The sequence below is a fragment of the Nannospalax galili genome, unplaced genomic scaffold (assembly GCF_000622305.1).
Source record: "Nannospalax galili isolate Female #2095 unplaced genomic scaffold, S.galili_v1.0 scaffold652, whole genome shotgun sequence".
In the NCBI taxonomy this organism is placed as follows: Eukaryota; Metazoa; Chordata; class Mammalia; order Rodentia; family Spalacidae; genus Nannospalax; species Nannospalax galili.
The window spans coordinates 2,011,240-2,033,086 of NW_008332152.1; the positions used below are offsets into that span (position 1 = coordinate 2,011,240).

General features: G+C 50.4%; 1 protein-coding gene across 5 annotated transcripts in view; it reads left to right on the plus strand.

Annotated features, from left to right (window-relative positions):
- The window catches only part of Agpat3 (1-acylglycerol-3-phosphate O-acyltransferase 3), a 144,410-nt gene that overhangs the window by 15,003 nt on the left and 107,560 nt on the right, over positions 1–21,847 (plus strand). For 3 of the 5 annotated variants that reach the window (XM_029560780.1, XM_029560779.1, XM_029560778.1), the window contains exon 2: positions 21,290–21,365. The gene's annotated coding sequence lies outside the window, so the exon portion shown is untranslated. Of the gene's footprint in view, positions 1–21,289; positions 21,366–21,847 lie in introns of those variants that run through there. The other 2 variants (XM_017796709.2, XM_008827389.3) reach the window with 2 other exon arrangements.

Here is a 21,847-nt window from a genome sequence, read left to right on the forward strand (position 1 = left end):
ATGAACCTTGGGTATTGTCCCTCAGGAGTCATGTCCACCTTGTTTTTTTTTTCGGTCTTTTTTGAGACAGGGTCTCCCTGTAGCCCCAGCTGTTTGCTGGAGAAAGTATGCTACAGCATACTGCAGGCTTTGAGGGTTTATAGCCTTGCCCCACTTTCAGTTTGTTTCCTGTTTCCTGTGTGCAGTTGAGATGTGATCTCTCAGCTTCCTGCTCCTGCCACCGTCCCTTCCCTGCCGTTTTGAACATCCAGCCATTTGGAACCATAAGCCGGAATAAACTTTTCTTTTTTAAAAAAAAATATATATTTATTATTTTATGTGTATGCCTGTATTGCCTGCATGCAGGTAAGTGCACCCGAGTCATGCAATGCCGCGGAGGTCAGAAGAGGCTATTGAATCCCCTGGGACTGGAGTTATGGATAGTTGTTAGCTGCCATGTGGGTGCTGGGATTCGAACCCTGGTCTTCTGCAAGAAAACCAGTGTTCTTAACTGTTGAGCCATCTCTCCAGTCCCAAGCATGCTTTTTTTAAAAAGATCTATTTTATTTGTGTGTGTGTGTGTGTGTGTGTGTGTGTGTGTGCGCGTGCGCACAGTTGCAGTGCCCATGGAGTCCAGAAGAGGGTGTCAGATCCTCTGTACCTGGAGTTACAATTTCTTGTGAGCTCCCTGACATGGGTCCTAAAGAGCAGCCAGTCCTCTTATCTGTAGAGCCATCTCTCCAGGCTGTGAGTTAGGTTTTTAAAAGGTGACTAATAATAATCAAAAAGTGTGGTTTTTAAAAACATGGGACTGGGGAATGGCTCAGGTGAGTTGGTAAAAAAAAAAAAAATCCAAGTTCTATCCCCGGAACTCATGTAGAGAAGCCAGGCATAGTGGCACAAGCTTATGATACCAGCACCAGGGAGCCAGAGACAGGTCAACAGGTGGATCTCTGGCCAGTCAGCAGCTTCACGTGTCCAGCCAGCTCCAGTGGTTATTAAATAAATAGTTTTTTGAAAAGGGTGAACAGCTCTTGAGGAATGACATCCAAGGTTGTCCTCTGACCTGCACAGACACACAGGAAATAAAAAAAGGCGAGTCCTCAGTGCATCAGACTTGGGAGTAGAATTTAATGTGAAGGAAAACACTTATGCGCCTGATGTGGTGTGCTTCCCGCCACTCTGACCATTGGCTCTTAGTGGTCCCATTCCTTCCTGTTCTTCTAGGCCCAGAAGCCTGTTCCTGGCATCTTTTCTGTCAGCTGCTGGTATCCTGGATCCTGTCCTCCATCTCCCTCCTCCTCCCTGAGCCTCACTGCCCCTATACCCTAACGCCCTGTGTCTGTATCTCCCAGGCCCACACTCCCCGAAGCACCAGCGCTCATCTCCCTCACTCCGGGACGGCACCCATGAGTCATGTCGTGTGCCCCTCCCAGCATGCTGAATCCGAAGTCCCAGTTCAGTGGCCCCAAGGCTGAATTCTCCAAGTGGCTCCTGTGATGTCACCTCCTTTCCCTGTGTCGTGCGGCCCCGTGCCCCATTTCAGCCTTCCTCGGTGCCCTGCTGTTCCTTCCCCTGGGACGCAGTCTCTCTCTGCCTTTCTCGTGATGTCGCCCTTGTCTTCCTCTTGGCTGTCATCTCCAGGCCTCCTCCATCTCCATCCTGATCTGAGTCAGGGTGCTCTCCCATATGTGTGTGCGCGCGCGCGCACACACACACACACCCACACACACACACACACACACACGAGTCATACTTGCTCAGAATCTCTGCCTTCTCACTGTTCCCTTCCCCACTTCATGGGTTATCACATCGGAGCAGGACTGCACTCCACCCTGTGGCGTGATTGGTAGGTGGTGCAGCCCCCTGTGCTGGGCACAGACACTGTCTCCATCCCCCCACCCCACCCCCACCCCCGTTACTAGTGGGGCAGGCGGTTCTTGAATGGGACATCTCTGCCTAACTTTGTGAATTCCATAAGCACACCACAGTGAAGGGTCTCCACACCCCAGGCAGTAGATGTGTGCTGCCAGCAGACTTCCGGGGCCGATCACACCTGCTTCCTTTCACCGCACAGCTGTCTAAAGGAGCAACACGGCTGTGGGTGCTTCATGGTTTTCATCCCATTCACTTTCTAGTTCTGAAAGCCAGCGTGTTGAGGTTTGGTGTCACTACATCTCTCTGAAACATCTCAGGAGCATCTATGCCATACCCGCAGATGGGTGGCAAGTGACCGGTTGCCTGTGTGGGTTCGTGTCTGGTCTCTCTTCAGGGACTGGCTTGGGATGGACCCAGGCTTGAGACTGGATCATGGGTGTCATGGCCAGCATGCTACTTCCTTCACACTGCAGCCTCAGTGTCAGTGGTGTGCACACATGCTGCTCCATGTGTGGGCACTGCATGTAGTGTGAGCCCTAATGGGGCTGCCTGGCCCGGCACCCTAGAAAGAAGTGATGTGGGCCATTGATGGCTGAACTAAGAAGACTGAGCTCTGCAGGGATTGTCCAAAACTGGCCATGGCTACCAGAGGGTCCCAGCACCTTCCTCTGGCCTGGCTCCTTCCTGCTCCCTCCAGAGGCAGCTGAAGAGTGTGATAGTCTCCCTGACTGTGTCCTCAAAGCAGCAGCGCAGGTAATACCCAACCAGGGCATTTACCCTGTAGGTCTCTGTCCAGTGTGCCCTGGATCTCTACAGGAGGTGCTGTTTGGACATTAGCCCCACCACCATTCATTGCCCTTTGCCTCCTGGGTGTTTGCCCACCACGAAAGTAGAGTGCCAGTCCTGTCGCTCCTTGTCACTGTGTCACGCATGGCTCAGCGAGTCTAAGAGCAGCACCCTGGTGCCTTTCAGGGCGTCAGTGATGCCTGGGAGCCTGGGGCTCTCCGCTCAGCTGCTCAGAGGGCTCAGGTGAGGCTCCCCATGTAGCTGTCCTTGTCCCTCTCCTTGCTTGCTTCCCCCGGATGTGTGTGAGAGCTGTGCCTCTGCACTCCCGGGAGGGCCCGGAGGCAGGGCCTTGGCAAGAGAACAGGGCTGGAGCCCAGTGGCCCTGCCTCCCAGCGCCATATCATCAGGGGTTGGTTTGGATGGCCCGAGAGGAGAATTTTCCCAGCTCTGACTGTGGAGACTGTCACATTCACACCTGTGACTTCGTGAACGTAAACTGATGCCTTTACCGCCACATTCACATGAGACAGGTTCGTTGGTGGCAATCTACCAGTTGTGCTTCCATGACAGTGTGTAGCTGGGCAGCCTGCCGCCTCTGGGCCACTCGCATGGTGTGGACAGGCGTTTGGTCCCTGTTGTTGTAGTAAGTTCTTTTGTGCTACCCCTTACACAGGAATGGATTTGATGGGCTGTACCCAGGATTTCAAACTGCACCCGTTTCCACGTGGACATTCTTAGACACATCCATGCTCGGGATGGACAGTCCCCTTTGGCTCAAGCTGTCTTGAGAGGGCAGAGGAGAGGTTGGCCACAGCCCCTGGCTAGGTGGCCAAGGCAGAATTCCTCCTCTTGATGGTGTTCCTGGAGACCCGGTGCCTGGGAAGCAGGATGAACGCTGTCTCTGACCATGTAGGAATGAGCCAGAGCTTCAAGATTCGGTATCTGGCAGGGCTCCTGCGAGGTGCAGCAGTGTGTCGCTGTACTGTGATAGCAGGTGCCCCCTCCATGAGTGTCCACATCTCTTGGAGCGACCAGTCACACCTGTAATAGGATCCTGGGTGGTGGTTTGTGGTGCTGTCTGGATTGGCTTGTGGGGGGTAGCTCCTGAGCTCTGCCTGCTGTGTCTGCCCTTGGGGCCCTGAGGTGACCAACTAGCCATGGGGCAATGTCCTATGGGCTACTCCTGGGATGCTGGGTTCCTGGTACTCAGATCAGAATGAGTGCCAGGCATCTGTGGCCTTGCACAGCAGCTCTAGTTCATGTCTGCTTGTAGGCCCTGAGCTGAAAGGGGCTGGGCCCCTCTCACCCTATGAGGCCCTGGGGTGAAAGAGCATATGTCTCCTCTTCAGTGTTTCTTAGCACAGACAGGAGAAGGCAGGCACTGAGTATGAGGCTAGGACAACAATGGCCTGTCCCTTGTTCCTTCCCACTGTGATGTCTGCCTCTGGTTAGGGACCCTCAGCTTCTGGGGTTCCAGTGGCAGATGCTCAGAGATCCATCTTGAGGGCCACCGCCCCAGAGGCTGTGCCCTGACCTCTCAAGGACAGCCATGGCTTGGGCCTTCTGACCATGAGGTAGGCCGAAAGTGGCCCCAGCCCAGAGCCCCAGTTTCTGACGTGCCTCCCTCCATAGCCCTGGGACGCAGGCACCACTTCTGGTCTGCACTAGGCCCTGGGTAGGGGGTCCTGGTGCCTCACCGGTTGAAAAGCAGGAACTCCTGTGTCAGTCTGGCAAGACTCCCTGGCGTGAGCTGTGCCAGCAGGCGTGGGCTTATCCCTGTTTTCAGCCCAGCTGAGTTTGGCAATCGCCAACAGCCACAGGGCTGGGGCCAGGTCACATGTCCAGCCTCTGGCTCCTGGCCCCGTCCCTGTTCCCTTGACCCTTTCCTCCAACCCCCCTCCCCACCTCTCTCCCTCCCCATGTGCTGGAGATATCTGGCCCTGGGGCATTGAGCAATGGTTGTCAATGAGTAAGCGTCTAGTGACCAACACCTCCGACCTCACTTTGTGCTAGGTGGTCTGGTGCTGGCCACAGAAGGACAGTACAGTTTGTCCTTAAGTGAAGGATATCTGGATAATTGTGTAATTTGTTTCTTCTTGGCTCTCCTTACCCCCATCACAATGGATCAACCAGAGTTAGCAGTCATGTTCTATCTCTCCTTCTGACACAGAGCATTCATTTCCCACAGATGTTGAAACTGAGTTTTGCTGGCACAGCTGCAGTGCTTGATTCTTACTGCCTGTGGCTTTGGAGGAACTGGAACAGACCGTGTGATTCAAGGTTTGAGGTTCTCACTGTCTTTTCTGTAGAGAGAAGGCTGCAGAGAAGGGCATTGGCCAAACAGCCAGGTGTGGGGATGCGCCCGGCTAGGGACGCTGGACAATCGGACCCGGAAGTGTTTCTAAGTGAATGAAGATTGTCTATTGGATGGTATCCAGGACGAACTGGTGATTCCTAGTGCGCTGGCTATGTTGTGATTATGGTTAGCCTGCTCTTGGGAGACATGCCAAGTCTTTAGGTGTGAAGCACCGTACTGTGCGGTCGGAAAGTAGCTCTCACGTGACTCAGGAGAGAAAGCATACACAAATGTGTACATACATGCAAGACATTTGGCAGAGTGCTAACTTAGTTCAGGTATTCATACCCAGATATTTATTGTGCTTTTATCTCAACTCTCTATAGAATTTTCATTAAGAAAGAAAGTCAGATGTGGTAGCTCACACCTGTAATCCCAGCACTTGGGGAGGCTAAGGCAGGAGGATCAGGAGGTCAAGGCTAGCCTTGGCTACAGAGCAATTTTGAGGCCAGCCTGGGCTACATGAGACTGTTTTTGAAAAACTAAAAAAGGGGACTTAGTAAAGTGCATGCTTTGCAAGCTGAGGGCCTGATTTGATCTCCAGAACACACATTAAAAAAAAGCAGGCGTGGTATTGTAGGTTCATAATCCCAGCACTAGCAGGGATATGAGGTGGAGACAGGGGCATCCCTGGGCTCACTGGCCAGCTAGTCTAACCTGGTTTGTTTTGAAGAGTTCTTTATCAAATTGAGGAAGTTTTCTTCTATCCTCAGGTATCAGTTACTTGTCTGTTGCTGTGATAAAACACCATGACCAAGGAACTTATCGGAGGAAGAGTTTTGGGGCTTAGGTTCCAGAGGGGTGAGAGTCCATCCTGGCGGGGTGGCGTGGCAGCAGAGGTGGCTGGAGCAGAAACCCGCGCTCTTACATCTTCAGACATGCACAGGAAGAGAAGGAAACTCAAAAGTGGGGCAAGGCTGTGAACTTTCCAAGCCTACCCGGTGATGTGCTTCCTGCAGCAAAGCCACACCTCCTGGACCTCCACAAACAGCTCCATCAATGGGGGCTTGTGTTATGGGACACCTCGCAAATTTGCATGAGTCTTCCTTGAGCAGAGACCTTGATAATCTTCTCTGTGCCTTTTGAATTTCATCACAAGTACTCTTTTTTTTTTTGAGACAGGATCTTACTCTGTAGCCCTAGTTAGCCTGAAACTTTGGAACTTGCTACACTGCTCAGGCTGGCCTGGAACTCGCAGAGGTCTGTCTGCTTCTGTGCCACCACATCCAGCCCACTCTCTGCTTTTAAAACCAAGATTGTGAGCAAATGTTACCAGTGTAAAGGCTCAGGCTGTTTCTCTTTGGTTTATTAATTAATGTTGGATACTCTGTCCTTCCCGCTGAGGCCGCCTTAGCCGTGCTCTTTCCTAAGTTCCTGCCTCGCTCGCTGATTGTTCCCGGGGCTCTGTGTCTGTGCGCACACCTGAGACTGTCCGATAGTGACTCTTCACACAAATGTTTGTTGTTGTTTAGTGGCAGTGCTAAACCAGCTCTGGTTGTGTTGGGCAGGGAGTAGATGTTTCTTCTGTTCTTCTTTAACTTCTTAAGAGAGTTGGGAAAAGCTGGCTTCCTCTGCCCTGAGTATTTACAGGGGCTCTAGGGAGTACTCTGAACTTAGGTGACTTTTAGATAGTAGATGTTTGACCTCCATATGTTTCTATTTCTTTTTTAGGTGTATTTTCACCATTATCATGTATCCTTTTTGAGTCTTTTTTTGAGACAGACTCTCTGTGTAGCCCTGTCAGCCCTGGCACTCCTATGTAGACCAGGCTGGCCTGGCCCTCCTATGCAGACCAGGCTGGCCTTGAACTTGCAGCAGTCCTGCTTTTGCCTCCTGAGTAGTGGGATCACAGGCATGTGCCACCACACCCAGCTATAATTTTTATTTTCAAATAGGGTTGTATGTAGCCCAGACTGGTCTCAAATTTGCTATGTAGCTGAGGCTGGCCTTGCCTGCTGATCCTCTTGCCCCACTTCCCAGATTGCTGGAATGTTATAGGTGTGTACTGCCACACTTAGTGGGTTAATCTATTACTTTTCCTTTTATCTGTGTTTACATTTTCATTGCCACAAAGTGGTTCAGGATAGCCCTCACTGTTCCAGCACTTGGCTCTGCCTCCTTCCCAGAGTTATTCGAGGCCCTTCTTTTCCTGTCTTGATCTCTTTTGACAGAATGTTGTTGATTTTATTGATCTTTTCAGAGAACCAGTTTTGTGTTTTTTCTATTTAATTTCTTCTTTTAAAATGATTTCTCCTTCAAAATTTATTTTTTTGTTTTCCTAGCTCCCTGATATATACTTCGTGTCATGGGATCCAGCCTCTGCTTCCCATGTGCTGTAAGGCCCTTTGCTGTTCAAAGTACCTTTCCCGGTTGGATCCTGCAGGTGGCTCTTGCTGTTCCATTTGCCATATATATATTAATTTCCTCAAGAAAGAAAGAATTTTTTTTTTTTAAATCCAGCTAGTCTAGAACTCACTGTGAAGACCAGACTGGCCTCCATCTCAGAGGTCCACCTGCCTGTGCCTCCTGAGTGCTGGGGTTAAAGGCGTGCACCACCACTCCCAACTTGTTTGCTGTGTTTTCTAATTCATTTCGGATTCATTTCTGCCTGTGGAAACGTTTGCATTCTGTGCTTGTGAGGATGTTGCAAGTTTCTTTCTGCTCTGTTCTTTCAAGCTTAAGCATATTGTGCTCAGGGATTCTGTTGTTGTTGGTTGTCTGTCTTTTGAGGGTTGTTGAGACTTGCTTTTTGGCCAGCGTGCAGCACACCTGGTAGGGCTCTGATGTCTTTGAAGAGATAGATCTGGATTGGTGCGGATTGTGGTTTGTGAAGATTTCTTAGGTCAAGTTTCTAATCTGTGTCAAGGGTGAGCAAAGCTCAGTCCAGGGCTGACTCAGCTTGCACCTGCTTTCGTGACACACTCTGGGTTCACGGACGCTCTGTTCAGTCCTGCATTCTCTGCAGCTGTCCACAGAGGAATAATTGTGCTATAGATGACCTAGGTTGGATAATCTAAAATATTTATGCTCTGGAATCAGGGTGGCTGTGCCGGTTGACCTTTGGCTGTTACTATTTGCTGTGGATGCCTCTTTCTGTTTTTTCTGCTCTTTAATTTTTATTTATGTATTTTTAATTAATTTTTTTTTGGCTTTTTGACACAGGGTCCACAGGGTCTCCCTGTAGTCCCAGCTGGCCTGGAACTCACTATGTAGATTAAACTGGCCTTGAACTCACAGAGATCTGCCTCCCTCTGCCTCTGAAGTGCTGGGACTAAAGGTGTGCTCCACCACGCCCAGCTCTAATCTTTTGTAAAACACCCCTATCTTCATATCTTAAGACACGTCCTTTGTAAACTGCCTATGTGTTGTGAGCACACTATGTCAGAAACACATGCATATGTTTGTCTTCCCACAATGTCAGAGTTTATTGAATAACAGTGAATTCACGAGGTTCCGTGGTTTCAGTGACAGTCTGTCATGAAATCTGCCTACCTTGCAGCCTGGCTGAGTCAACTGCAGGGTCTTTATTCTAATCTTTTAAAAAATATATTTTTTATTTATTGTTTTTTATTTATGTGTATGAGTGTATTATTGCCCGCATGTGTGTAAGTGCACCCATGTGTACAATGCTTGTGGAGGTTATACAAGGGCATTGGATTCCCTGGAACTGGAGTTATGGATGGTTGTTAGCTGCCATGTGGGTGCTGGGACTCAAACCCAGGTCCTCTGCTCTTAACCGCTGAGACATCTCTCCAGCACCATTTTTTTTTTTTTTGAGACAGGGTCTCCCTGTAGTCCCAGCAAGCCTAGAACTCACTATGTACACCAGCTGGTCTTGATCTCACAGAGATCTGCCCTCCTCTACCTCTTAAGTGCTGGGATTAAAGGTATATGACACCATGCCGGGCTTCAACCTTAACTACTGTTGGGTTCCGACATGCGGGGAGGGGAAAAGGAAATTCTCGGAGCCAGCCGATAATCCGTTTTCCCTTGGGGCTGAGCGGGATGGTTAGTGTGCAGCTCAAAAGGAACACACAGAGCCGGGTGCCGAGTCAGAGCAGGCACACGCTTTATTGCAGCAGGCACAGGTATTTAAAGGCAAAGTCTCACGGCGGGAAGTTTGAGCCGTGAGTGACAGTTGCTTCTGGTGTCGTGGACCTATGGGCTGAGGGGCCACTCCCTCTGTACACCAGGAATGAGGCAGGGCCAGGTGGAGCCAATCCGATGTTGGGGATGAGTTTCCCCATCCCTCCCCCTTGACCTGTGCCGGGGGCCATCTTGGCGAGAATCAAAAGTGACCGGACAAGTGGGCGGACTCTAGGTCAGGCTGTGGAAGTGCTCTGGAACTCATAGGCCCAGGGTGTGGCTGCACTCAGGCAGCCCCGACATCTCCCCCTTTTGTTTTTATATCAGCCATGTTCTCTGTCTTAGGTTGTCTCCATCTGGAGTTCTTACCCGTCACTGAGTAACATGGGGCTCAGCTGAAAGACTGGGTCTCGAGTCCTGTCTTAGGTTGTCCCTCCTCAGGTTTTGAAGTTGCCCGTCCTCAGGTAACCATGATAGTCTTTCATGGCCCCTGTCTTAGGTTCGTCAGCCTGGGAGGGATCTTACCCGTCACTGGAGTTGAGACTCTCGAGGGGCAGGGCCTCTTGACAGAGTTCCTGGAGGGAAGGTTCATATGGCTCATTGGCCGACTGGGCTAATCTCTGATAATGTATCTCCACCTGGTGTAGGTTGATTGCCTCTATTCTCTGGTGAACAAACCCCATAAACTTATTGAATATACAGGGTCTGACAGTGAGGACAAGGAGGAACACAGAGACAGGGCCAAGTAGGGGGAGGAGATAGGATAAAAAGCCATGTAGGCTGGTCCAGAGTGGACTTTCCTGGAGCTCTCGTCTTCTTTTTTCTAGATATTCCTGGAGTTTTTCAATTTTATCTTGGACGATTCCAGACTTGTTGGCATAAAAGCAGCATTTTTCCTGTAAAAATAAGCATATCCCTCCCTTTTAGGCAGTTAGTAAGTCTAGTCCCCTCCTATTTTGTGAGACCACCTCAGCCTGGGAATCTAACTGTTTTTGGATGTCTAGGATGGTATCAGAGAGAAGTTGTACATCATGGATTAATTGTAGGGAGAGTTTCCTGTGCATATGAGTGGCCACTCCGAACCCTGCGGTCCCTCTGGTTATTCCTGCAGTTATTCCTAAGCCCACCAATAGGGGGATCATTTGAATTGCTCTTTTGCTCCTACCTCCTATATAATCAAAGGAAGGAATAGGGAGGGGCTCACCGCCCGGTATAATGTCTATGTCCGGAAACAAGATGGCAAGGGGACAAAGGCCTGTCCAGTTGGCTGGCAGGAAGCTGTGGGCCCACCCTCCTCCACAAACCAGGATCATACCGGCAGGGGGCCAGGAATCAATGTTAGTCAATGTGGAGATATTTGAGCCACAGGATGTAAAGGGAACACTTCCCACATCAACCCGAGAGGTGTTAGGATACGGTGAGGCCCAAACGCAGGAACCGGGTGATATTGGCAGGGGCTGGACAGGGCTTTCCATATTGGGCCTTCAGTTGCCTTGCTGCAGCATTGGGGTCTCCAAATCCTTGATCACTGGACGGGATGGGAATCAGAAGTGTCAGGAGTAACAGCGTCCACATCCTTTATTGTCCCTGAGGGAGAAACAGAGGAACCATCCTCAGGGGTGAAACACTCTCTGGGCAGGTTATCATCATGGTCCCCTTGTTGGGGCAAATATTTAATATCTCTCGCCGGTACCCAGAGGGGTCTTTCTTCATTTTGAGGGAATATACATCCAAACCCTCTTCCTGCTGTAAGAAGCAGGTCTGGTCCTCTCCATGCTCCTGTGAGTGGGTCTCTCCATCTGACCAAATGGAGCTATAGCTGGTAGATGAGGACCAATGTTTTTGGAAGGGGGACAAATACTTGTCTTCTTTGGAAAAATTTAGAATATTTAAGGTAAATAAGGCCTTTTTTAGTTGATCATGAGGAGGCAAGGACTCCCCCTTTTGTTTTTGTAATTGACGTTTTAAAGTTTGGTTGGCTCTGTCTACAATGGCTTGTCCCCTAGGATTGTAGGGGATACCTGTGGAGTGCTGGATTTTCCATGTTTGGAGGAATTTAGTAAATGGCTTGCTTGTGAAGCAGGGCCATTGTCTGTCTTGATTTGATTGGGTAACCCAAGGGTGGCAAAGCACTGTAATATATGACTAATTGCATGTCTGGATTTTTCTCCAGCATGGGCAGTCGCCCAGCAGGCGTGTGAAAATGAATCGACAGGCAGGAAGATATAGTTTAATTTTCCAAATGGGGCATAATGTGTGACATCGGTTTGCCACAAATGGTTGGGTCGGAGGCCTCGGGGGTTGACTCCCGCGTTTTGGAGTGGGGGAACTTGAAGGAAGGGCTGACAGGATCGGCATGTGCGAACGATTTTCTTTAGGTCTTTGACTGCCACGTGGGGATATTTATGTCTAAGCCCTCTCCAACTAACATGGGTCAATTGATGAAATTGGGTAGCCTCAGAGACTGTGTGACACTGATGTGAAGAGGCCAGTTGATCAGCTATTTTATTTATTTTTTGTCAGAAATCCAGGCAAATTTTGGTGGCCTCTAGGATAGAGGTATATTGGAGTTCGGGCCTGAATCATCAGAGGAGATATGGGGTTGGAGTTCAATCTAATATGAGCCTCCACTAGGTGGGGCAGTAAATTAACCACATATATTGAAGGGCTCAGATATGGAATCCAACGCCATTACAACAGCAAAGAGTTTTTTAAATTGTGGCGATCCCTCAACCTGGTGGGAGACTGATTTAATGGGTGCAGGAGCTTGCCCCTGCTTCTATAGTTGGGAGGTTTGGGTTTTTTGACTCAGCTTTGTCTGGATTTATTTTAGCAAGTGAACCAACTCCAGATGAGACACTGGAGGAAGCTGCAAGGGATGGATTTGCACTCAGATTTTCAGCAGTCTCCATAAATACAGTGTCCTCTTTGAAAATACTTACACACTACACCATACGGACTGTCAGAGAGGTCATGTGAGTAGCGGCAGTTATCACCTTCCTTACAAACCCCATGCATAAAATACCAAACCAGAATCAAACCTCACACTCCTCGGCTCTCCTTTTCGTTAAGCAGGTTGAGTGAAATAGGAACACCGCACACGGAGACAGTGATAATGGCAGTTAATAATAATAAAAAAAAAGAAAAAATGAAAAGGAAAACAAATTCAAGGGTGGAGGTGACAAGCCCTGATTTGGAACGCTGGGTTCAGAGACAAGGCTCGGAACCGTCACATACAAAAGACATACAAAAGCAGCGAGGGTTTGTGGTGCCGAGGGGTAGGATCTTATCCTTTTCTATCTGGGACCTCTTAACAAGGTTTTTCACTCTGTCCCAGGTCTCCCAGTCAAAGAGATTACTAGTGGCAACCCAGGGTGCTATCTCATTGATGTAATCCCAGGCCTGGGTCGCTTCCTGGTCTGACAGACTGAGGCCGCAACTCTTAAGTAGCAGCCTTAACGCCTCAAGAGAAGAATCTAACTTAGAATTGGCCTTCCCCATATCTTATGGGGGTCACTCACCCGCAGACCGATTGGCCTGTCAACGGAGAATTAGTGAAGAATCACGTCGGGGTCACCAGATGTCGGGTTCCGACATGCGGGGAGGGGAAAAGGAAATTCTCGGAGCCATGTCGGCGATGAGTTTCCCCATCCCTCCGCCTTGACTTGTGCCAGGCGCCATCTTGGCGAGAATCGAAAGTGACCGGACAAGTGGCCCAACTCTAGGTCAGGCTGCGGAAGTGCTCCAGAACTCATAGGCCCAAGGTGTGGCCGCACTCAGGCAGCAACTACTAACATTAACTCTCCATATCACACAGAACACAGTAAATTCCTCTATATATCTATATGCATAGATGTGGGTTATAGAATGAATATGAGTTAAAGAGATTTCAGAAGTGGGCTGAGAGAATCTTATTGATAAAAATAATGAACCAGCCAAGTGCCCAGTGCCCAGTGCCCGGTGTGGGGAGGGAAGTTCTGCCGGAGCGCAGGAGCGGGCAGAGCTGCAGAGTTCAGCCGTGAGGGGAAAGACTGAACTGCACAGGAAACACAGGGTCAGGTCCAGGTCCAGGTCCAGGCAGGAGAAGAGGTGGATAGGCACCGGGGAGTAGGTGGCGTCGACACTGAGGGACTGAGACAAGCCGAATCTGCAGGATCCGTCGGGGAGTCCTCAGTTCTTGACATGCCAGGTGCCAGACGACCGGTGATGTTGCCAAGACCCTGTCCCTGAGGCAGACATAAACAACATTTACCCCCTCCTCCCTTGGTCCCAACAACAGACTGAGGTCCGATTCTAGCAAAGTGCATTCCTGGAAACCAATGAGTTTACTGGGCTAACTCAGGGCAGTGAGTGAGGGTTACTCACAGGAGTCGGGTGCTCCGCTTAAGGCCGCAGCAGAAAGTCTTCACCCGAGCGTGGATGGTGGCTTCTCCATAGCTTCTTGAAATGGTGAGAGCCCCTCCCTTAGTCTTCCCCAGCCCATACACTTTAGCCCTTTCCCCGCTATATGCAATTAGGGCCAGATTGCCCACCATGGGTTGGGAGGTGTGGCTGGATACTCCTGCAAGGGTCCTATCTCTCTGCCCCTCCTTCTGTTCGGGGTGTCAGCCGTCAACCAGCCCAACTGTGATGATGTTTGGCAAGTAGCTCGTCTGAGCTTAGGAAGATGGTGTCTGTGGATTTGGAGGACAGTCCTGTGCAACAGTTGATATGGGAGCATGCCATTGCAGTATTTGATATCCATTACTTTATGGGGTTCAGGCGGGGACTTACACCCTTACTTGGTCTGGCATGTCCAATAAGTTCTTGGGCCTGATTTCCCCGGTATGATTTTAATATGCCCATGTGCCCCCACAGTCTCAATTCTCCCCCAATAAATCTTTAGAGGGTTCCCTTTCTACTCCCAGGAATGTCATTCATTGGTCTGTGCTGGATGCCCGGTGCCTGACAGATGGCGTGGTTTCTGGGTCTGCCCAGGGGCTGTAATTATTCTACTTCAAAGTGGAGTCAAAATCTGCCTGTAAAATGGAGTCTCCTAGGACCAGGCACAACTTGAAAAACTACTGTTCTGGGTGTGAGTGACCCAGGACAGGGCAGAAGCTGATCTCAACATATGATTAGAAGGTTTTCAGTTGAAGTTTGACATCTATGTCTAACACCTAGTTTTTTTTTTTATTCTTTGTGTATGAATGTATTATTGCGTGTTAGAATTTGGGATGAAAAGTGACGAGAATAAAGTAGGAATCGAATCCGACCACGAGGGGCACACACCCTTCTCATGGGAATGGTGGTTGTGCATTGGGGCTGGGGGAGGTCTAGGATTTATAGGTGGGCCTAGAAAATCCCAGAAAGGAGGTCTTGCCTCCCCAAATCCCAGAGGTGGGGTGTGCCTTCCTGGGATCTGGGAGGGAGAGATGAGAAGTTCTGACGGGGAACCAGGTGTCTTCTTCAAAGTGGTCGGTAGGAACCAGATCTGCAAGGAAGCTGATAAGAAACCAGATGTCTTTTGCTAGGGGCCGTGTGTTCTGAGATAGATGTATCTCCCTCCTGGAGCAGGGAGGCAGTGTGGGCGGATGGTCAGTTCCTTCAGTCTCTTGTCAGGCTGATTTTCCTTCATTGCTTACATGAAGTTAAGTGCATCCGTGTAGTCCAGTGCCTTTGGAGGTCAGAAGAGAGTGTCAGATCCCCTGGAACTGGAGTTCTAGATGGTTGTTAGCCATTGAAGGTGCTGGGAATCAAACCCAGGTCGTCTGCAAGAGCAGCCAGAACACTTAACTGCTGAGCTATCTCTGCAGCCCCTGCTACATTTTAAAAATATGTGTGTTTAGCCTGTGTATATGTAAGTGCATCTGTGCATACAATGCACAGAGGCCAGAAGAAGGCGTCAGATCCCCTAGAACTGGAGTTACAGTTCCAGATGGTCTTGAATTTGCAGAGATCTACCAGTCTTTGCCTCTCAAGTGCTGGGACTAAAGGCGTGTCCGCTGTCCTAGTTTGTTTCTCCATTGCTGTGATAAAACACTATGACAGCCAGGGGTGGTGGTGCACACCTTTAATCCCAGCACTTGGGGAGACAGAGGCAGGTGGAACTCTGTGAGTTCAAGGCCAGCCTGGTCTACATAGTAAGTTCCAGGACAGCTGGGGCTATAGGGAGACCCTGTTTCAAAAAGAACCCCCCCCCAAAAAAAAACACTCTGACAATACCAACTTGGGGAGGAAAGGGTTTATTTGGCTTACATCTCCCAGGTCAGAGAGCCCAAGGTAAGAGCTCAGGGCAGGAACCTAGAGGCAGGATCTGGAGCACAGACCATGGAGGGACGCTGCTCACTGGCTTGCTCTCCTGGCCCCTGCTCAGCCTGCTTTTTTATACAACACAGGCCCACCTGCCCAGGGGTGGCACCACCTGCAGTGGGCTGGGCCCTCCCACATCACTCAACAATCAAGAAGATGCCCCAAGACATGACTACAGGCCAATCCATTGGAGGCAGTTCCCCAATTGAGGCTCCCTCATACTAAAAGCTATTCAGCACAGCCATCACATTCAGCTAACAACAACAGAATTAACTAGAGCACTTATTTGTGGCTACAGGTAGATTTGACTTGAAATCTGCCGCGTTTTGCTGACTTGTGTGTATGTAATTTTTCTTTTCCTTCTCCTCCCTTCCCACCTTTTTCCCCATTGTTGTGCTGGGGTTTAATCTCAGGCCTCACACATTCTAGAAAGCTCTCTCCATTGAGCTGTACCCCCATCCATTTTGCATGATTTTTGAGTGACTATCAGTTTTTTGTGTTTTTTTTTTTTTTTTTTTTTTCTGTCTGCCAGTTTGGAAGTTCCGCTCAGTTTTCCCAGCAATGGCAGCAGGTTTACTTATCAAAAAGGCAAAGAAGACCACGACTTTATTGTTTGGGAAGATAAGGACCTGAGACCCCCTTCCCTTCAGTGGTTCCCTTTCCTAACTTACATGTTGCTGTGTAATTAATTCTTTTAAAAGTTACTCTGTATTTTATTGATGGGTATCTTTCTGGGGACCAGGTCCTGCTGTGTTGCCCTGAATTCCTAGGCTCCAGGGACCTTCCCGCCCAGCCTCCTGGGGGCTGAGGTCACAGGGACATCTGAGCTCTCCTGTTTTCAGTTTTTTTAAGTAGAGCTAGGGATTGAACTGGGGCCTTGTGCACCCGAAGTGCCCCGGCACTGAGCTGCGCCCCAGCTCTTTCCTTTTCAAATTTTTTTTTTGGAGACAGGGTTCCTCTGTAGCCCCAGCTGGCCTGGAACTTTCTATGTACACCAGACTGGATCCCACAGAGATATGTCTGCCTCTGCCCTCTGAGTGCTGGGACTAAGGTGTGTACCAACACGCCTTTTTCAGTTTTAGGCTTGTGATGATGACGATGGCTAAACTCTTCGTTCTAGATTTGCATGTGCCACATTCTTTATCTCTTATCTCTTGTTTCTCTGACAGTCCTACACTGGATACACAGGTTGGATGTCAGCCCCTCTAGGTGGACTCTGCTGTGGGTGGAAAGGGCTCTGTTTTTCCTGCTTCCTCAGAGAACGATCGCTGTTTAGCAGCTCCAGGTGCAGTCCTGTCCTTCTTGGATACTGATGCTACTTCTGCTCTCCAGCCTTCCAGCTTTCTACATGAGGTGCTGGGTCCAGGTCTTTCTCCTGGGAGAGGTGATCAGTCTTGTGTTAGTTACATTTCTGTTGCTGTGAATAAAAACCATGACCAAGGCAACTTACAAAAGGAAGAGTTTATTTGGGCTTATGATTCCAGAGGGATAAGAGTCCATCATGGGGCTGGATGTGGTGGCACACGCCTTTAGTCCCAGCATTTGTGAGGCAGAGGCAGGCAGATCTCTGTGAGTTCAAGGCCAACCTGGTCTACATGGTGAGTTCCAGGCCAGCTGGGGCTACAGGGAGGCCCTGGCCCAAAAAGAAAAAAAAAAGTCCATCATGGGTCAGCATGGTAGTACACACCTTTAATCCCAGCACTGGAGAGGTAGAAGCAGGTAAATCTCTGTGGGATCGAGGCCAGCCTGGTCTACGTAGTGAGTTCCAGGCCAGCTGGGGCTACAGGGAGACCCTGTCTCAAACAAAAAGAGTCCAACCTGGCGGGGTAGGGGGGTCATGGCAGGAGAAGGTTGGATTGGGAGGCTGAGTGCTCACATCCTCAAATAGGAACAGGAAGCAGAGAGAGTGAAACTGGAAATGGGGCGTGGCCAGAGGCCTTCCCCAGTGAGTGCTGACTTCAGCAAGACCACACCTCCCAGAGGTCCCCTGATCCTCCCCAAACAGAGCCACAACTGGGGCCAAGTGTGCAGTACTTCGAGCCATGGGGGACATTCTCATTCAAACCACCTCTGGCTGGTTTTAAGCTTAAAATGTAAAATTGCAATGCTTCTAGGAGTGCCATCAAATGTGAAAAGACAACTCAATGACTGGGAGAAAGTATTTGTGAATCACTACCTGACCGGCGACTTGTGTCTAGAACATAAAGGTCTGCGGGTGTGTGCCCACAGTGGCCAATTACCGGTGACACCCTTGTCCTTCTGGACCCCCCCCTCGCAGGAGAGGAAGGGTGTGGGCTGCCCGCTGCTCATGACAGCTGCACATTGACATTCCTTCCATGCGTCTGTTGCCCACCACACCACACCTGTCTGCACTGTGACTGAGGGGCAATGGCCATCTTTTCAGACCCTGTGAATGCCACTCACCACACCGCTGTCTCTGCTACAGCCCAGGTTTGGCTGGGAGTTGAGCAGGGCTGGGGAGAAAAGGGGAAGGGGGGTTAGCCACTCCTGACTGAATGCTGGTGAGCTGAGTGTTGGATAAGTTGGGAGGGAGGGTTAATTGAGAAGAGGAAGGCCTGAGCATCCGGAAAGTGTCTTTGGGGTATGATACAGATTTGGGGTGTTGTGTTCTTTTTCTTAAACAGTGGGTTTGCCTTCTGAATTACCAGGGAAGATAAACTCTGTCCCCTTCTATAAAAAGTGTCTTCCCAATGAGACCTTTCCTTAGAGCTGAGAGCAGAAAGGGGCAAAGGCCACATTCTTCACGGCATGTCTGTGCATGGATGGGCAGCAGCCAGGCCTCTCCTGGCCTGGGGTCTGTCTGGCCTCGGAATATCTGCCTTGCATCACAGAGACCTTGAATTAGAGTTTTAGATCCATCTTCTGCTCTAGCCATGACCAGCAGGACCAGACCGCATGTCCTACCTCGATCATCCAGAAACCCAAACACAGTGTGTGCGGCTGCAGTTTGCAGGTATCCCAGTGGCTGTGCAGGAACTGAGAGGTGTGAGGAAGGGACCCAGCACCCAGGGCTCAACTTCACAGCTTCAGGCCTGGCCTGGAGACAGGGAGCTCAGACCTGGTGGAGACAGAGTAGGTTACAGTTGCTGAGGACAGAAGAGGGGAGGAGCCCTCAGAGCCGAGTTGGAGAACGGGGGGAGCCGTGTCCCAGAGCTAAGGAAAGAAAGGGCCCTGGAGCAGGCTGGGCTGGGCGATTCTTAGGATTCATGTGCCTGGTGTCAAGTCTGGGTTCAGCAGCCAGGGCAGAGACCTCACAACCTTCTGAGGCCTTGGTCTTGGGGTTCTGGCTGTCCAGGACTTACCTCAGCATTTGGAGATCTTAGCAACTTAGCGTCTAACATCAAGTTTGAGTCCAGCAGCCAACCCAAACTCAGCAGCTGAACCGCTGAGAAGAGGAAAAAATGTCCCTGAAACTGCCACAGCGCAGCGACATCTGTGCTGACGGTTCAGAGGCCAGGGTGCTGTGATGGCAGTGTTCCCCGTGTTCAATGATAGGATCAGGGACACGATGAAGAGACAGCACCATAGAGAAATGGCCCTGCGAGTTGGTAATGTGCTTGTCTTGCAAGCATAAGGACCTGCCTTCAGTCCCTAGAACCCGCATAAGAATGGTATGACAGTATATCTGCAACCAAAGCTCTAGGGAGCCTGAGAGGAGGACGCCAGGGACCCACTGGCCAGCCAGCCCAGCCTGACTGCTGATCTCCAAGCCAGTCAGAGATCTTGTCCCAAAGGAGATGGGTGGCATTTCTGAGGATGACACCCGAGGTTGTCCTCTGCACGCCACATACAGGTACACACACATGTGTACACATTAGTAAGTACACAAACACTTGCACATACCCAACAGACTCAAATGAGGAATATACGGGCTGGGGTCGATGGTCAGTTAGACCTTGCAGAAGAGATGGGTGTGCCTGAAGACACGACGCCGTAGAAAAGTGAGACCTGAAAGAGTAACTGAGAGAAACAGAACACTGGACTGTATCAGATGGGGTGGCACAGGGGACTGATTCTGGGAAGAGGGGTGGTGGGGAAAAAGTAAAGCCTGGGGGGCTGGAGAGATGGCTCAGCAGTTAAGAACACTGGTGGTTCTTGCAGAACCCAGGTTCGAATCCCAGCACCCACATGGCAGCTAACAACTAACTGTTCGTAACTCCAGTTCCAGGGGATCCGACAGTCTCTTCTGTCCTCTGTGGGCATTGCACAACATGGGTGCAGTTACCTACATGCAGGCAATACATGCATACACATAAAATAAAAATAATAAAATATTTAAAGTCTGGGAGTTTTCCAAATCTGATGAAAACTTATATTCAGAAAGCTCTGCTAACCCAGGGCTGCAGAAGCAGAAAAACCCCTGCATGGCCCCCAGCGAGGGTGCCCCCCAGATCCCCTGTGAGGCCCCTCCAGAGTCCGTGGGGGACCCCCAGTGGGGCACCAGACAGCCCCCCACCCCTGTGAGGATGCCAAAGCAGTGCAGGTGCCAGAGGAGCCTGGTAAGCCGCTGTTACCACGAGGATCAGCGCTCAAGGTTTCGGAAAGGCCTCTCCTCAGGGGCCGAGCAGACCAAGGACAATGCAGGGCAGCTTGAAATACTGCAAGATGGCCAGATGTGCTGTAGTCCCAGCACCAGGAGGGTGAGGCGGGAGGATCATGCATTTGGGGCAGCCTGGGCTGTCTGGTGAGTTTGGAGCCAGCCTGGGCTATACACTGAGACCCTGTTTCCAAAAAGAGCTAAGTGCTAAGGACGGATCTCGGTGGTGGAGCCTTTGCCAGCACCTGGGGCTCAGTTTCCAGCACTATGAAAGAAAACCATAAAAACAAAAGCCTGAACGACAGTCCTGGTCGGGAATGCAGAAACCACCTTTGTTCCACTTCAGATCACATTAGGACAGGAACAGGCCATATGAAAGCCCACATAAGACTTAATAACTTAATAGACAAAAGTGTGCTGTGTGGTTAGTTTGGGCTGCTAGATCAGGTTACCACAGGCTCTCCAGCCCAACCAGAGAAACTGGCTCTTCACAGATGTCAGCTGGTGCTTGCCCTCTCGTAAGGCCACCAAGCCTCACAACCCCCAAAACCTCCTGTGCTGTCTCGAGTGCCAGGACTTGAAGCTGTGAATTTGGGGGGCTGGGACACAGGCATTCTGTCTGCAGCATCCATCCCTGGAATGCTCTTCAGCCATAAGCATGAAAGAGGTTGTAACACGTGAGAAGTATCACAAAGAGATGACTGACACACGGTTCTGCTTACAAGAGTCTGCTAGAGTGTCAGGTTGGTGGAGCTGCGAAGTGGCAGCTGGGAGGCTGGGGAAAGCAGAGCCACGCTTTGGGGAGATGAGAAAGTTCTGGAAGTGGATCGTGCTGATGGCTGCACAGCCACACAAGTGAGTCGTGGTACTGAGTCATGCCCCAAACACAGCTAAGGTGGTCAGTTTCACGTTACATGCGTTTTGTCACAATTTAAAATGAGTGAACAGGGTTTTGCGGTGCTGATCCCTGGCAGCTGGCCTGTGCTACAGCACGGCTGGCAGAAGGCAGAGGAGCTCAGTACTGGGGGGTAGGTAGGAAGGGTCAGAGCGCTCAAATCGGACGAGGCAGGGGTTCCAGGCAAGACAGTCTTGGGGGCCGGGAGGGCCATTCTGTGCAGGGCAGGTATGGCCTGCCTCCCCTGCACAAGTGCCTGCAGGTGAGGGACGTGGCCTTCTGGAATATGACCGCTGACTGTCTCAGGTTGGTTCATTTATTATAAGCCACGTCATGGTGGCCCTGTTTCCCCTCCCCTGCTGGGGGGTGTCCAGGTATTGACTTGAATTCCTGGTGTTGGTGGGGAAGGTTCCTCCATAGCTGTTGGCTTCCCTGAATCTGATGCACTGTGTTCTTTCAGGTCTTTCACCTCCAGGCCCTTCAGGTCGGACACCCCTGAGGACAGCTGTCACCTGGCGCTCCTGACCTGTGCCTTGGTGAGTGAGGAGAGCACAGTGGACTCTGTGTGTGCATGTCTGTCTGTGTGTCCTGGCCACAGCCTTGGGTGTGGGTCGCCTGGGTGACATGGCCAGCTCTTATTAGTGGAAGACTATTGGTCTGACCTCAGAGTGACTACCGAGCTTAAATGGGGCTGGTGGGACCAGCTAGACCCTGGACATGGCTGGGCCTTGGTATGCCTGATGATTTTCTTAAAGGGCATGTGTCTTAATGTTTTCTTACGGTCAGACCCTATCTACTACATCATGAAGTTTTGATATTTTTTTTAAAAAATTTATTTTATTTTTTATTTTATGTGTATGCCTGTATTGCCTGCATGTAGGTAAGTGCACCCATGTTGTACAATGCCCCTGGAGGTCAGAAGAGGCTGTCAGATCCCCTAGGACTGGAGTTACAGACAGTTGTTAGCTGCCATGTAGGTGCTGGGATTTGAACCTGGGTTTTCTGCAAGAACAGCCAG